The sequence below is a fragment of the Dermacentor variabilis genome, chromosome 3 (genome assembly GCF_050947875.1).
Source record: "Dermacentor variabilis isolate Ectoservices chromosome 3, ASM5094787v1, whole genome shotgun sequence".
Taxonomy (NCBI): Eukaryota; Metazoa; Arthropoda; class Arachnida; order Ixodida; family Ixodidae; genus Dermacentor; species Dermacentor variabilis.
The window spans coordinates 142,492,788-142,508,662 of record NC_134570.1 but is presented as its reverse complement, the minus strand read 5'-3'; the positions used below and the strand labels follow the sequence as shown (position 1 = coordinate 142,508,662).

The following is a 15,875-nucleotide window of genomic DNA, read 5'->3' as shown; positions in this document are numbered from 1 at the left end:
TGGTGGTGGCAGCGTTTTGCTCCGGCATCAACGGCGCATTTCATGACCGGGCGCAAGGGTAACTGACGATATCGGCTCAATCGCGCGCGCTATATATAGAGGAAAACGGGGAGGTAGTGCTGGAGGAAGGGGTGCAGCTTCGACTCCACCACCAAGTGCGTACTTTGCACGGCCGCGCGCAGTCGCGTGCGACGTATCTTTTAAGCGATCTGCGAACGGCTCATACCTTTGCGCGCGCTCTGTTCGAGCCGCTCCTGCGTTGAGGCGATAGAAGGCGTGACGATCACTTCGCTCGCAGCCGCGCTTGATCACACCAGCGCTTTGACAGGGAGTGTCTGCGCTCATGCAGTGGGATGTGTTCATGTTTGCTTGTGTGCGCTGACAGCACGGTTGTTAATTCACTTAGCAAGCGAATGTTTTCAAGTCTATACGGCCGATAAATGTACTATCCTTACCTCGTATAGCTGTCCACTAATTTGCTATCGCAATCAATACTTCGTCTTTCGGTCGAAACTGCGCCATTTTATCTATGGCATGAAAACGACGGCCGTGATGCCATAAGAAAACGGACGGAGTTGTCATTCCTCGTATCCAGATGAATCAGTAGTAGCTTACTGAACATTTACGCGAGATTTTCCATTGCACTAAATATGTGATCAATTGTGTTTGCTTAAAGTGCGTATGGCCTGCTATAATCATTGTAGTCTGTACCATGGCGTGTTTATGCGCCTCCTGCGCACATGTTTCTCTATACTTCTTGTAACATTGCGTTAGGATTGAAGCACTCCGACCAAAGGAACTGTCCAAGATGCGTGTTAAACGCGCTGCAATGTATAGGACATGAACCTGAAAATGAAATCTGGCAATCCTCAATATTTATTCTGATTCTTTATTTTATGTGCAGGCTCGTTCTGGCATAAGTTCAGGACCAAGGGAGGAGCGGATATAAAGGCTCTCAGAGAACGCTTTCCTTTGGCAAACGAGGAGCAAAATCGTCAGCGTGAGTCATTGAAGGAAAAAGTAACGGAAGTGACGACCGCGTTTGATAAGTTCGTCAAAAATAGCCTGAAGAATGGCATAAACCATGTGAAGACTGCAGGGCACAATGTTGAACGCGTAAATGAGGACTGGACGCATGATGCTTTTGAAAAAGATTCTGGGAAATTCTTAAGAGGCAACGCTGTACAACCTTCTGCGACTTGGAGCATGCCGAAGATGCCTGAAACACCAAGCAGTTCCTCACTTAAAGCCACGGCATCATCTGAAAACGAACGTGAAGTCAATACAGACAGCAGACACAAAGTAAACACAGATAGCGAGTTTGAAAACGCATGGCCTGAATCAAAATTAGGCATGCCATCAGTCATTAAGAGAGTAAGCACCAGTGAAACACCGTGGTGGGATGGTAACAAAGAAGAAAACTCGAGAGTTGTAATCTTCGCACCACCAAGAAAGCTCAGTGATAGAAACATGGGCGCAGATGGCCTTGGAAGCAATCTGAATGAAGAGGCCGCAAAAGATGCCAGAATGAGCGCACCTGATTTTGGAACAAGCAGCGAGCCACGTACATCATCTCACTTCATGGCTGACAAGGAGCATCCTTCTTCAACTCACTCAAAATTCAGATCAAGTTCCCCTTTAATGATTGAAAATGCATACAGTAATATGAACAGCCTACTAAAATTATCCAAAGATAACGCTGATGACACGAATAACAGAAAGCAAAGCGTGGACACTATTTCAGTTTACAAGCCACCACCTCTCGAATCCTCTCCAAAGCCTGTATTTCGTGTACCAGACAATGATTTTCGTCCGCGTACGCAACGTTACCTTTCGAATAGCGAACTAAGAGCTACTACTTCCCTGCCATCTGCCACCAGTTGGAGAAACATAGCAAATAACAAACTCACAATACCACAGAATGAAGTTGCTATGGGAACACGACAATATAACTTTAACAGTGACGTATCCTACAGTCCAGCGCTCAGAGCATTTCCGAACAAAATAATAGAGTCAGGTGAGCCTGAAAATAATTCCAAGTTATACTCCGGGAGAACGTGGCAAAATGAAAATCGGGCGACAACAGAGTCCTATCTCGATACGACTGGTTCCGAAGCTACAACTTTTCTGCCATCGTCCATCACGTCGTCAAACGTGGCAGCTCATGCACACAAAAACATTTTCAGAAAATCGCAGAATGAAGCAGCACATAGAATGCCCCACTACATCTTGAATAGAGAATCATTGTTCAATCAAGAACCTAAAGTCTTTCCTAGCAAGTTGCCAGAATCATATGTATCAAAATATAATTCGCCAATCGACAGTAATCGCCCCCCATCGTCGTCTTACTTCTCTGATATCGGACTGGATTCTAATACACCTCCGCGATCGGCCACTAGTTGGTCGAGCATACAAACTAAAACACATAAAAACAGTCTTACAAAACCGCAGAACGAACCACCAATGAGAATGCCACACCATATCTTTAATGCGGAATCATTCATTAGTACAGAACCTAAAGTATTCCCTAGAAAATTGTCTGAGTCAGATGTATCAAAAACTAATTCCAAGTTGTCTGGCGCAATATATTCTCCAAATGAATACAATCAGCCGTCACTGCCTTACTTACCTGATATCGAACTGAGATCTAATACGCCCCCACGATCGACCATCACTTCACGGAGTTCACCAACTGGTACAACAAATCATTATGATACGAAACCACAGAATGAGCCAGCAATGACAAGGCGCCATGACAGCTTTAATACTGACGCATCCTTCAGGTTAGAACCTAATTCCCTTCCTGGTGATATGCTCGAGTCACATGTAGAGAAATCCAATTTAAAGTTATCCAGTGCACCAACTTCCCGAAGTGAAAAGCGTGAGCCCGCAGAGGCTTATCTATCGGATATCGGAGTGAAACCTGACACGCCTCCACCATCGGCCCTGACATGGTCAAGCACAGCAGCTAACGCAAACAAAAACATTTTCACGAAACTACAGAATAGACCAACGGTGAGAATGACCCACAGCAACTTTAATATGGAATCATTCTTCAGTCCCGAACCTAAGGTTTTTCCTAAAAAATTGCCAGACTCACACGTATCAAAAACTAATTCAAAGTTGTCTAGCACACTATATTCCCCCACTGAACATAATCAGCGATTACGGCCTTACTTGCCTGATATTAAACTGAGATCTAATACGCCCCCACGATCGACCATCAATTCACGGACCGTACCGACTCATACAAGAAATCATTATGTCATAAAACCACAGAATGAACCAGCAATGACAACGCCTACTGACAGTTTTAATACTGACGCATCCTTCAGTTTAGAAGGTGAAGCCCTTCCTGGTGAAATGCTCGAGACACATGTAGCGGAATCCAATCTGGAGTTATCGAGTGCACTAGCTTCCCCAAGTGAAAAGCGTGAGCCAGCAGAGGCTTATCCGTCCGATATCGGAGTGAAACCTGACACGCCCCCGCCGTCGGCCCCGACTTGGTCAAGTACAGCAGCTAACGCACACAAAAACATTTTCACAAAACAACAGAATGAACCCGCGGTGAGAATGACGCACCGCAACTTTAATATGGGATCATTCTTCAGTCCAAAGCCTAAACTCTTTCCTAGAAAACTGCCAGACTCACGTGTATCAAAAACTAATTCGAAGTTGTCTAGAGCAATATATTCTCCAAATGAATACAATCAGCCATCACGGCCCTACTTACCTGATATCAAACTGAGATCTAATACGCCCCCACGATCGACCATCACTTCACTAAGCTTACGAACTCATACAACAAATCATTATGTCACAAAACCACAGAATGAGCCAGCAATGACAACGCGCCATGAGAGCTTTAATACTGACGCATCTTTCAGTTTAGAACCTGAAGCTTTTCCTGGTGAAATGCTCGAGTCACATGTACCGGAATCGAATTTGCAGTTATCCAGTAAAGTAACTTCCCGAAGTGAAAAGCTTGAGCCAGCAAAGGCTTATCTGTTGGATATCGGAGTGAAACCTGGCACGCCTCCGCCATCGGCGATAATATCGCCAAACATACCATTCACAAGGCCAGAGAATAAAACAGCAGTGAGAAGGCGCCAGGAGAATTATAATACTGACGTAACCTTCAAGTCCGAAGCTGAAGCCTTTCTTGGCAACATGCACGAATCACATGTTGCAGACGACAATCTAGAATTATCTACCGCGCTAACTTCCCTAAGTGAAAGTGCTGAGCCAAGGGGGAATTATTTCAACGATATTGGACGGAACGCAACCACTCTGCTGCGATCTCCCACTAATATGTCAAACGTACCATCCAAAAATATTTTCAGTAAACCATGGAATGAACCGGCAGTGACAATGCATAATGAGATCTTTATTAACGACAGATCTTTCAGCTCACAGCCTAGAGTTGTTCCTGGCAGATTGAACGAGTCACATGTAGTAGAAACTGATTCAGAATTATCTACCGGAATAACCACGCCAAATTCAAATCTTGAGAGAACGGCACCTTATTACCCTAATTTTAAACCGAGGCCGACTACGCATCCACGATCGGCCATTCGCAGGCCAACACCAACTCACACGCCTGAAAACACTTTCATAGTAGCAGAAAATAAGCCAGTAGCAACAACGCACCACCAAAGCTTTCATACTGGTCACTTCCTTAGTTCGGCTCCTAAAGACCTTCATAGAAAAAGAATTGTGTCACATGTGCTAGGTGATAATTCCAGATCATCCACCTTACTAAGTTCGCAGAATGAGCATGATGCTGTTCTAGGAATGGAGGTCACCAATCCAAAAAACTCTCCCCCTATAGAAGATATGTATGGTATGTTCGAGTCAACATCAAGAAAAGAGTTTTCGACAGGCGTAAGCACTGCTCCTTTTAGAGCGTTCCCACAGACATCATTATCTGCAACTGCGGAAACTCTTTTATCCGGGACCCGTCTTTCGGGAAAGAAAAACAAAGAATTCACAATGTTGATGTCTCCAAACGAAAACACTAGGTATCCGCTAGTGACAACATTGGGAACATCGGCGCCACTTTTTACATTTATAAATACTGTAGCACCTAAATATACAGCAATCAATGAAAAAGCAAAGAGTTCCAAGCCAACAAATTCATCAATATTGTTCCAAAAGCAGTCTTTAAAGTCAGGTGCCAACTTTCCATCGCTCCTGACAAGTTCTTCCGATGAGAATGACTTACGCTTTCCATCAAACATGCTTCCCCAACGAACCATTAAGTCAAACGCCCCAAAGGCAGGCTTAATGCTAGAAGCGACAGCTATGCCTGAAAAAAATGCACCTGTAAGTAGCAGGGTGTCAACCAAATTCGCGGATTCGTTGCTAACGCCATGGGGCTCAAAGGCAACGAATGCGCAATATCCTCTGCTGGAGAAAGCTCTTCCGAACAAGCTAAAAGAACCATCCACTAAATTAATAAACACAGTGGACACGTCTCGGATTTCACCAAAGATGCCGATTGACGTCTTGAAGTCAGTAATGAAAGCAGTTCCAACGCCTAGGTGGTCAGAAAACAGTGTAGACACCAACAACAGGACTAGCTTTTTCAGGCCGTCAAACCTGTTATCAGAGACAATTAAGTCACGGAACTTAGATGTTTCTACGAGTGAAACTGCTTTGTTGAAGAGAGAAGGCGAGACATTTTCTCCACCGAAATCGTCTGGAATAGATGCTACGGACCTTACTAGAGAGGATGCATCAAAGGTCACGGAACCTGTTCCCGAATTAGCAATTACTCGTGCAAAGCATCGAGAATTACATGTGAAATGCGAGAAAAAATGTGTACGTTCAACACAACCACCCGCAGTGCAATCAGATGAACCTATAAATATGAACACAGCCTTCACTTCAAATAAGAATGTCTCAATGAAAGAAGTTAAAGCTCAACCACCGAACAGGACATCTAAAACTGAAATTTATCTCTCTGCTACACCGAACTCTCACAAGCCCTTCGAGCGGTCATTGAAACCTGTAACTATTGTCACAAACCATGGAGCTAAACCTGGCCGGGGTTTATTCACTACCGTTGCTTCAGGAACGACAAATCCGTTCCGAAAACAAATTCTGTCACCGTCATCATTGGTTCTTTCTCCAGAGCAAACCCTTTCGACAGAAGATCACGGTGATCATCTATTCTACCAAGCCTCTACGCGTAAAATTTCACAGCTGCCTGTTAAGCATTCATTAACCTTGTCCAAGCCGTCGGAGCATCCAAATGCGGTGAACTCTCGCCTAAATGACAGTCGTAATGTCAAGACCGAGGCGGCAGCTGCATCAAGGCTCACAATATTGCCCTCTGACCAAGCTAGTCAAACTAGCTGGAGGGTTCTCCCGGCAAACAAAGGTGCTCCGTCGACAGAAGCCAAAGTATATTCGAAAATGGTGCTGCCTTTCATAAAACTATCTCTATCAGACACTATGCCCACTCTATCTACACAGAAACCACCCTCTGGCCATACTAATAATATTCCCTTGTCTGAAAATGTCAATCCCAGATACACGGCTGTGGAAGAGTTTGAAAGAATGAATTCAGCCATTCTATCAAAAAAACTATTACAAGAGAATGCGAGCGTCCAGCCGTCGGAAAGAAATGTATACATAAAATTGGCGCCCCTTGGATCACGACGCTTTCAGCCGACTAATACAGGCATTGTAGCTTTACCGAAGAAAGCTTCAGAATATGCTAAAAATGGTGCTCCTCCTAAGCCTGAAAATGTTACCAGTAGTAAAAAGAGAGCAACAGCATTTGAGAGCACAGCTACAGCAGTTCTCTCAACGCATACGATTCAACCTGGTTTGACAAGTCACCCGGTGGAAGTCAAAAAGTTAACGAAAGTCGGGAAAGTTGTTTCTGAATTGATGGCGTCAATCCCACCACTTTCACATGGGGCCAATATGCCTAATGTAGATGTTATAAAGGCAGTTTCCGAAACACCGGATTATATTGCTCGTTATACGCCGGAAAATATCACTGAAAGTAAAAAGAAAACGGTAGCATTTGCGAACACGCCGTTAGCGTTGCTTCCAAAGTGGAGTGCTCAGCCGAGCTTAAAAGATTCTCCAGCAGAGATTCTCCAACAGGGCTTGAAAGTGCCAAAGAAAATAAATGGAGTACTCGCAAAAGATGGCAATTTAGTTCCGGAAATAATGTCACCAGCCGCAAAACTTAGCCAACCGACCAGTGTTGCTATTAACACTTTCCAAAAAGGATCCTCAGGATCTCTGGTTGGTAATGCTTCTAAACCAGATATTGCTACAAGTAGTGTCAAGACAGCTACATCACTTACAAGCATGCCATTAGCATTGCTCTCAAGGCAGACTCTCCAACCTGGCTTGAGGGTCCTTCCAAAAGGCGAGGCGCTACTCAGGTCTTCGTCATCACTCTCACTACCAACTGTCAATTCCAGCTTAGTAGTCCCGCAGCACGTGACCGGAGTAATAAAGAAAGAAGGTGAAGTAGTCCCCAAATCGGCGCTGTCTTCACCAAAATTTTCTAAGGCGACAGCTTCGACTATTATATCTGTACCAAACATAGCCTCAGAATCAGCGCTTGATAATTCCCCTCATGTTATAAATGAAAATATGACTGAGCGTACAAAATCAGCGTCACAAATTCCAAACTTGCCTTTAGCATCGGTCTCAAAGCAGATGGTGAAAACGAGCTTTAAAGCCCCCAAAACAGAGACTGGGCTAATGAAGAACGGTAAAGCAGATACCGCAATGATGTCCAGTTCACGAAAGCTTAGTCAGAGAACCAGTGCACCTATTAATCCTATTTTGACGGCAGGTCCAGAACCTGCGATTTATAATTCTCCTGCTGCGCTACAATATGTTACAAGGGGTAGCAAGGCAGCGACGGGATTTGAAACCGAGCTTACAGCATCGCACTCAAAGAAAACAGTGCAGCCGGGAATAAAAGTCAAACTCAGAACGAGCGCATTAGTAAAGAAACCAAATGAAGTTACCATGGGACACCCTCCCGCACCAAAATTTTCTAAGGCGACCACTGCACCTATAGTAGTTGTTCCAAACACATTCTCCGAGACTGCTAGTCGTAATGCTTCTGCGACTCCTAAATATTTTGCGGCCTGTCGCAAGCCAGCGACACCCTTTCAGACTACACCTTCAGCACTGCCCTCAAAGCAGACAGTGTCGAGCCTCAAAGCTCCGCTGACCCTTACTAGAATACCAACGAAGGAAGATAAGGCTGTTAATGAATTTCTGCTTCCTTCATCAAAACGCTCTCTGCTGACCAGTGTGATTAGTGAAGCTCTACCAAAGAGGCCCTCAGAAACTGGGCTTGATAACGCTCATTTTTCACTTGAAAAAGGAATTGGCAGTAACAGGATCGCAAAGCTATTTCAAAACACGCGTTCAACGTTGCTCTCAAAGCAAACTGTGGAAACGCGCATGAGAGTTTCACAGAGAGAGATGGGAACACTCACGAAAGAAGACAGAGCAGTTATCGAAATCAGGCCGCGCATTCCAAAACTCCTTCCGCCAGCCAGTCCGCCTATAGCAGAGGTAAAAAATACAGCGTCAGAATCTACAAACAACACTACTCTTCCTACACCCGGAAACGTGACTGACGTTAGAAAAACAGCGACAGCATTCCAGAACACACCTTCAGCATTGGTGATAACGAAGGCTCTAAAACCGAATTTCACAGTACAACACAGAGTGAGCGGCGCAATCACGAAGGAAGCCATTGTAGTTACCAAAATGATCCCGCCTTCGTCTAATCTTTCCCAGCCCACAAATGTGCATATTGTAACTGAACCAAAGAGAGTCCCGGAATATGCGATGCACAATGCTCCTAATACGCTTGAAAATGTGACTCGTGCCAGCAAGACCGCAATAGCATTTCAGAACATGTCTTCAGCAGCGTTCGCTAAGCAGACTGTGAAAGCGAGCTTGAAAGTATCACGTGCACAGGTCAAAATACTCACGAATGAACACAACGTAGTGAGCATAGTGCAGCCGCCTACACTAAAACTGTCTCAGCCGACCAATGCGCATATTGTAACTGTAGTAAAGATACCCTCAAAATCTGCAATTGACCATGCTGCTCTTATGCCTGAAAATGTGACTGTTAGTAGCGAGATAGCGGAAGTACTTCATCCCAGGCCTTCAATACTTCTCTCAAAGCAGCCTGTGCAACTGAGCTTAGGAGTGCCCCACGGAGTCACCGCACCAATCACTAAAGAAGCCACAGTAGTTTCCGAAATGAAGGTACCTTCATCAACACATTATCAGTATTCGAGTGTGCCTATTGTAGCGTTACCGAAGGCAGCCTCAGAATCTGCGACACCTAATACTCGTAATATAAAAAATGGTACAGGTGGTAGCAAGACGGCGACTGGATTTGCAAGGGAGCTTCAAGAATCGCTCTCCAGGCAGAATATCACGGCGCCATTAAAGGTCACACTGGAAGAAACCGGAGCACTGAAGCAGGAAGCCAAAGTAGTTACCGAAATCGTGACGCCATCACCAATACTTTTCAAGCCTACCATTTTGCCCATAGTAGCTGTGCCAGATATAGCCTCATTACCTGCCATTCACATTTCTCCTATGCGTGAAAATTTGACTAGCGCGACTAAAACAGCAACAGCATTTCAGAATACGCCTAGAGCATTGATCTCCAAGCAGACTCTGCCACCAAGTGAAGCCAAAGTAGTTACTAAAATCGCGCTGCCTTCACCGATACTTTCCCAGCCGAACATTTCGCCTATCGTAGAGGCAAAAAGGACAGCTTCGCAATGTGCGAATAATATTCCTCCTTTGCGAGAAAATGTGAGAGGTGGTAGCGAGACAGTGACACGACTTGCAACTGATTCCTTACCAACGCTCTCAACGAAAAGCATTCAACCGAGAATGAAAGAAGGTGCCACGACAGAGACAGGAGCACTGAAAATGGAAAGCGAAGTAGGGACCGAAATGAGGACGCTCTCAGGAAAACTCTTGCAACCGACCATTGTGCCTACAGCAGTTGCACCCAAGACAGTTTCAGAGACTTCCTTTAATAATGCTCCTACGGTGCGTGGAAATGTGACTGGCACAAGCAAGACAGCGAGACCACTACAGAACACGCTACTAGCACTGTTCTCAAGTCCATCAGTTCAACCGGGAAGAAAAATCACTCCCAAAGGCAATAGCAAAGTGATACCTTCAGTGTCACTCTCAAAACAAATTGTTCAACCAAGCCCGAGAGTGCCGCCATCAGTATCTGCAGTATTGACGAAAGAAGGCGAAACAGTTTCCGAATCGATGCCACGTTCACCAAAACTTTCAGAGGAGACCACTGGGTCTATTGTAGTGCTACGAAGTACAGAATCAGTATCTCCAGTTCCAGTTATAGTCAATAGCAAGACGGTAACTGGATTTGTAACCAAGCCTTCAGCATCGCTGTCAAAGCCAACTTTTGAACCTAGATTGAGAGCGACTCCAACCGAAACCTCACTAATGACGAAAGAAGGCTCAATAATTACCAAAATGATGCGACGTTCAAAACTTCACCAGGCGACAACCAGTACGCCTATTATACCTCCAGCAAAGACAACCCCAGAATTGGCGCTTAAAAATGCTTACGTCAGGACAAAAACTGCGACAAGCAATAGCAAGGTTTCGACACGATTTCCAAACACGCATCCCGCCCCGCTCTCAAAACAGACGGTTCATCTGAGCTTCAGATCTTCGCCGACAGCTAGCGAATTACTGTCAAAAGAAGGCGAAGTATTATCTGAAACGGCGCCGGCTGCACTGAAAGTTTCTCCGCCGAAAGCTGAAGATATCCTATTTCTTTCAATGAAAAATTTCAGTCGCGCACACGGAAGTCAAAATAACCGCAAGACAGCTACGGAGACGGCAACAATTGCTTTAATACTCCCTTCAAAAAAAACCGTGCAACCAAGTTTTATGGTTAGGCCGACTGAGGCACTGTCTACGAAGAAAGATTCTAACACGCATTCGGAGATGCTGTCGTCTGGACCCAAATTTCCAATGGCCATCACAACGACTACTTTGACAGTTTTAGGCCTGGCCACAAAACCTGAGGTTTTAACACGTAGCGGTGGGCTTAACACGGCCGCGTCAAAGAAGCATGATACCTCTGTACACCCTAAACCCCGCTTTGGGGAATTTCCTTCTGAGACAGCTGTTTCGAAAATTTCAGATAAACGGCATCCACATAAAATACCATCTCAAGTCATTTCACATATTCCTCGCGCTAATAGTAAATCGAGAGCTTGGAAGCCAATTGTAAAGCTTTCCAAGTCTCGTTTGGGGCCAGAAGACGTGCATACAACAGAAAAAACAATGAATGGAACTTTGGCGTCTGGAGCACCTTTCGCTGCGCAACTTTCAAAACAGATATCAAAGTTTACACCAATTGCCGCAGATCTCGAAAGAAAAAGCAATAAAGGAAAGGTTTCAAAAATACCGTCCGCAACTGAAGCGCTCCCTCCGCCTACAGCTGCACCTTCAAATGTCGCTACAGTTGCAAACGAACCGCAAAGATCCCTACATGGCAAAAGGAAACTGCTCCTTTCGAAAGTTTTATCCCCCAAAATTGATATCTCAACCAAACGAAATGAAGAGATCTGTAAGAAGACGTCTGCTGTACCCACAGTTTTCATACATTTATCCGCGTCTACATTTGGTGCCGTTAAGCAAGTTTCCAAGCCAGTTTCAGGTATTGAAGATTTACTTCTTACCTCTGAACACCCCTCTGTCCACGAAATGTCAACAGTCATTTCAAGGCCAGGGGTAAAGATGTTGTCAGAGCAAGCTGGTTTTCGGCACTCAAAACCATTTTCGAGCGACACAAGAATTTCCAAGAGCGGGAGTAAACGGCTTTTAACTAACATGCCGTTAAGAACCAAAACTTATTCGCTTGAATCGACAACAATGTTGAAACCATTTATTAAAGCTGAAACTCGTCTTCCTGAGTCAGAAACTCAGGCTGCCAGCAGCGCATTACAGTCCCGATTACCCCTTATTACCAGAATGATTCTGCCAGAGCTAGCTCGTAGTAACAACTTTATATTATCAAGCAGTGCCACTACCAAGAAACAAAGCGGACATTCAGGAACAGTGCCTACTGTATCTGGCACTTCTCCACTAACTACACCGAATAAGGTAACGGTGCCAAGAAGTATAATCAATAGAAATTTTCGGCTTTTCAAGAATAAGAACTTGCCGCTCAGAGCGAACATTGCGTATAGTTCCCAGCCAACACTCCAACGAAATGGCGTCGGTAGTACTACTCCTGTAGCTGTAACAGAAATAATTCCATTTCAGGATTCCTCATTCATGAGCTTGAGGCCCCGTTTGCAGATCACACAAGCCACAAGGTTTTCTCATAAACTGCCCGGAGGGACACCACAGCTTGTTGTTTCTTCAAAATTAAAAGGACCTCTGTATGTCAATTACCAGAAATTTATTCGGGATCTGCAGATCAGACTGCCCAGCCCTCTGAGCACGAACATACTTTCCTGGACACAGAGACCATATGGATTCTCAGGCAATGTGAACCCAGAATTCCAAACTACTTACTCTTTACACATATTGAAAGGATCCTCGTCACTATACACATTACCGCCGCTCTGGTACTCTAGGACATTCGAACGTCTGCTGCGTCGAGCAGTGCAGAGTGTCAACCCTTTACTATTTAAGCGGGATAATTGGCAGCATATGCGAATAATTCGCGAAGCTCTCGCTTCGCCAACAGGCACTTATTCCCGATACATTTCACGTTTTGCCCGAAGAAACATCGAAAAAATCCGAACGCAAAGTGGAAGTCGCTTCTTAAGCAAGATGAAACACAAGTTGCGAAATGCGTACCAGTTTAATACAGTAAAAAGACAATTATTACAATCGCAGATGTATGCAATGAGTACACGATGGTACCCCACTACGTTCGAACATGCTCTCGCTCGGGAAGTACAGGGCGTTCACGACTCATTAATAAAGCGGCAGCTTCGGCCTTCTATGCAATTTAACGACGAAGATGTGCAAGCCCTCCTTTCGCCATTAAGCGCTCATTCCCGATATAATTCACATATTTCCCGGACAAACGTCGCAACAAGGGCACGCATTGCAAGTAAAGCCTTCGATCCGACACCTTACACCAGAAGACTGATGCGAAGGATTTACTGGAGAAGGCCCGCATTCTCGACCATGAACTAACAGCGCTCTCCTGGTCTGTGATTTGACTACCCTTCTCGTGAAGGCTTCAACACGTACTCAATACTGATGCGCCCCAAAGCGTGCAGAGTGGTCATTTCGCCACCAAGCTTTCATATAAGAAGTTTATGCTAAGGCCGAGAACCATCCCTGTACGCACAAAAACTGAGCATATTTCATTTTCTCATTACTATTTTCGATATAAGTAGCCCAATGTACGGCTAACAATTCCGAAACAAACGCCTTCTTTTCCCTTTGGCTTACTAGTGGATGGCTGATGGTCGTATTCCGAACGCACAATTCCAATCGTTTTCTCATAGGAGATTCAACCAATGAACGTTATTCGGTCGCAGTAATCTCTCATAAAGAGCATGCCTGAAGCTGTCCTTCGAGGTGTACTTAATTATTAATAGTAGCGGTAGTCTTAGAAGGCTGTATTCTTCATCACAACTAGAGGCTTGCAACGTTCTAATGCATAAGCGTGCAACAGTCCTACGGAAAGAAGCTGACAAAGCTCCTATCCGAACAGTGGAAACATTAATTATAAGGATAAAGAGCGAAGTGTCTTTTCGCACATAAGTGTTCGCTAATATTAAAAGAAGAAATGCTACAGTTGTACTACTTTAGCGTTGATGCAAATGCAATGCAATGACTTCTTTATACGTGCAGGACACTATGCCATGTAGAATATTGTGGACTTGGTTACAGCTTGTCGTAGCAGGATATCAAGAAATATTCTTCGTTCGTATTTCACGCAAGTTAGTCATCATTTGAACCTTCTACATCAATGTTTTCTTCAACAAAACTCTATGAATAAAGAATAAAATCAAGGCGAGGCGGAGAAAACGCTTAAATTTATAGGCAACAATTGGTGTTGCACAATATGTACAGAAGACATGCACCACTGCTTTTAAACACTAACTTGCCATAAGCTTAATTTAAATGCCGCTAATAAAGGTAACATCAGTAAATAAAACCACTAGGCTATAACTCAAAAATAAATCTAATTCCAGCAGCCATCATCTTCCTCGGCCGCCTCTCATATATGGCGCGGTCCGACACTTGTGTCTCGTGCCTCGTGCTGCGAGCTCCGAAAATGTAGGAAAAGGAAGAAAAAGCAAGAAGGAGGCTCTCCGGTCCGTTCATTGGTGGGCATGGTTCTCAGGTCTTTCGCTCTCTGACTCCCACATTGTTATAGTGGAACTAACCTCGGTCCCTATCACGTGAGGACCCGGACGTGATTGTACGGCGATCATGACATCATAGACGAGGGCACGAACGGGAGACCGATGACCAGCGCAGAGGGGCTCCCCACGGTGCAGATTCACCTGCCGTCCTTTTGGCCACCAAGTCCTGCAGCCTAGCGTGCTCAGGTGGAGGCGATCTTCCACCTTCGGCGCATTACCTCGGGCACAGCGAGGTTCCTCCACGCTGTCTCGGCACTATCTACAAGAGTAGTTGAAGAGTTCCAAGACATTGCGGACCACACGACACCACCCCCTACGACAACTTCAAAGCGACGGCGCTAGAACGAAAGCTTCTGTCTTTGCACAGGCACCTCCAGCAGCTACTCAACAAAGAGGAGCTAGGCCGCCATCGTCAGCTGGAATTTCGAAGCCGTATGTGGCTGCTTCTCAGTGAGTTCAGGCTGAACGCAAATAGCCCGCTGCTGCGTGAACTGTTGCTTCAGCGCCTGCCGCAGAATCGGGGGTTCACCTTGGCTACCACTCCAGAAGACGTGTCTCTCGACAATCAAGCAGCGCTGTCTGATCGCATTGCTCAGTATTCAGCAAGAGGTACGGTGGCATCAACAACCCTTCCGCTGTTTCTTCACCAAGCTCGGCAGTCTTGACAAATGATTGGAGAACTTGCTGATAGGAGAACTGCACTGCGGTCACCTACCCACCATCGTCAGCGCGAGCGCGATTGCCGTTCAAGATTACCTTCCCACTCCAGCTCCTGTTGTGGCCCTCGTCGCATCGAATATTGCTGGTATCGCAGCGAATTTGGTGCCAACGCACGTCAGTGCTGTTGCCCTTGGAGCCCGCAGGGAAACGTTGCTGCTGGCAGTCGCTGATGGCGGCCGGTGACTCTTGCCGTACTACAAGTCGCCTTCCTATGCCACTGACAGGATTGCCGGACAACGATTTCTCGGGACACAGGTGCTGAGAGTGAGCGAGCGAAGGACTTTAGAACCGTTTTAATGCATGGCAGGAGCAGAAGAAACTTTTTTTTATTCTTCTTCTTTTTCCTCAAATCTCGCAGCTCACAGCATGAGGGACGAGACACAAGCGCCGAAGCGCGCCATATATGAAAGGCAGCAGCGGAAGCGAACGATGCCTGCGGGACTAATAATGTGCAATTTCGCTTATACTGTGATTTAGAGGAACTGTACTGGGTGAGCATTTTTAAGCGTTATAGTACATTTTAAAAATCGCCCGTTGCAGATAACCTAATTCCAGTTGTTTGAGCTGAACTATTCAGGGAGGACGTTACTTGCACCAGAAGTCTAAGCATATATTGGTCTCATTGCCAAACTGAATTAATTAATTTCTTGAATATTACTTACGTTACATGGGACAATTTACGAACTGTAGCTGGTGAGTGCAAGGCCTATCCGCTTCAAATTTCCAGAATTATGCCAGTTGAAG

The 15,875-nt window shown here is 45.3% G+C and overlaps 1 long non-coding RNA gene across 1 annotated transcript in view; it reads left to right on the top strand.

Moving 5' to 3' along the window:
- Positions 1-14,049, top strand: part of LOC142576347 (uncharacterized) — a 29,189-nt gene extending 15,140 nt beyond the window's left edge. The window contains exon 5 of the long non-coding RNA XR_012826830.1: positions 905-14,049. This is a non-coding gene — a long non-coding RNA (uncharacterized LOC142576347). The remainder of the gene's footprint in view (positions 1-904) is intronic.
- Positions 14,050-15,875: the final 1,826 nt, after the last annotated feature.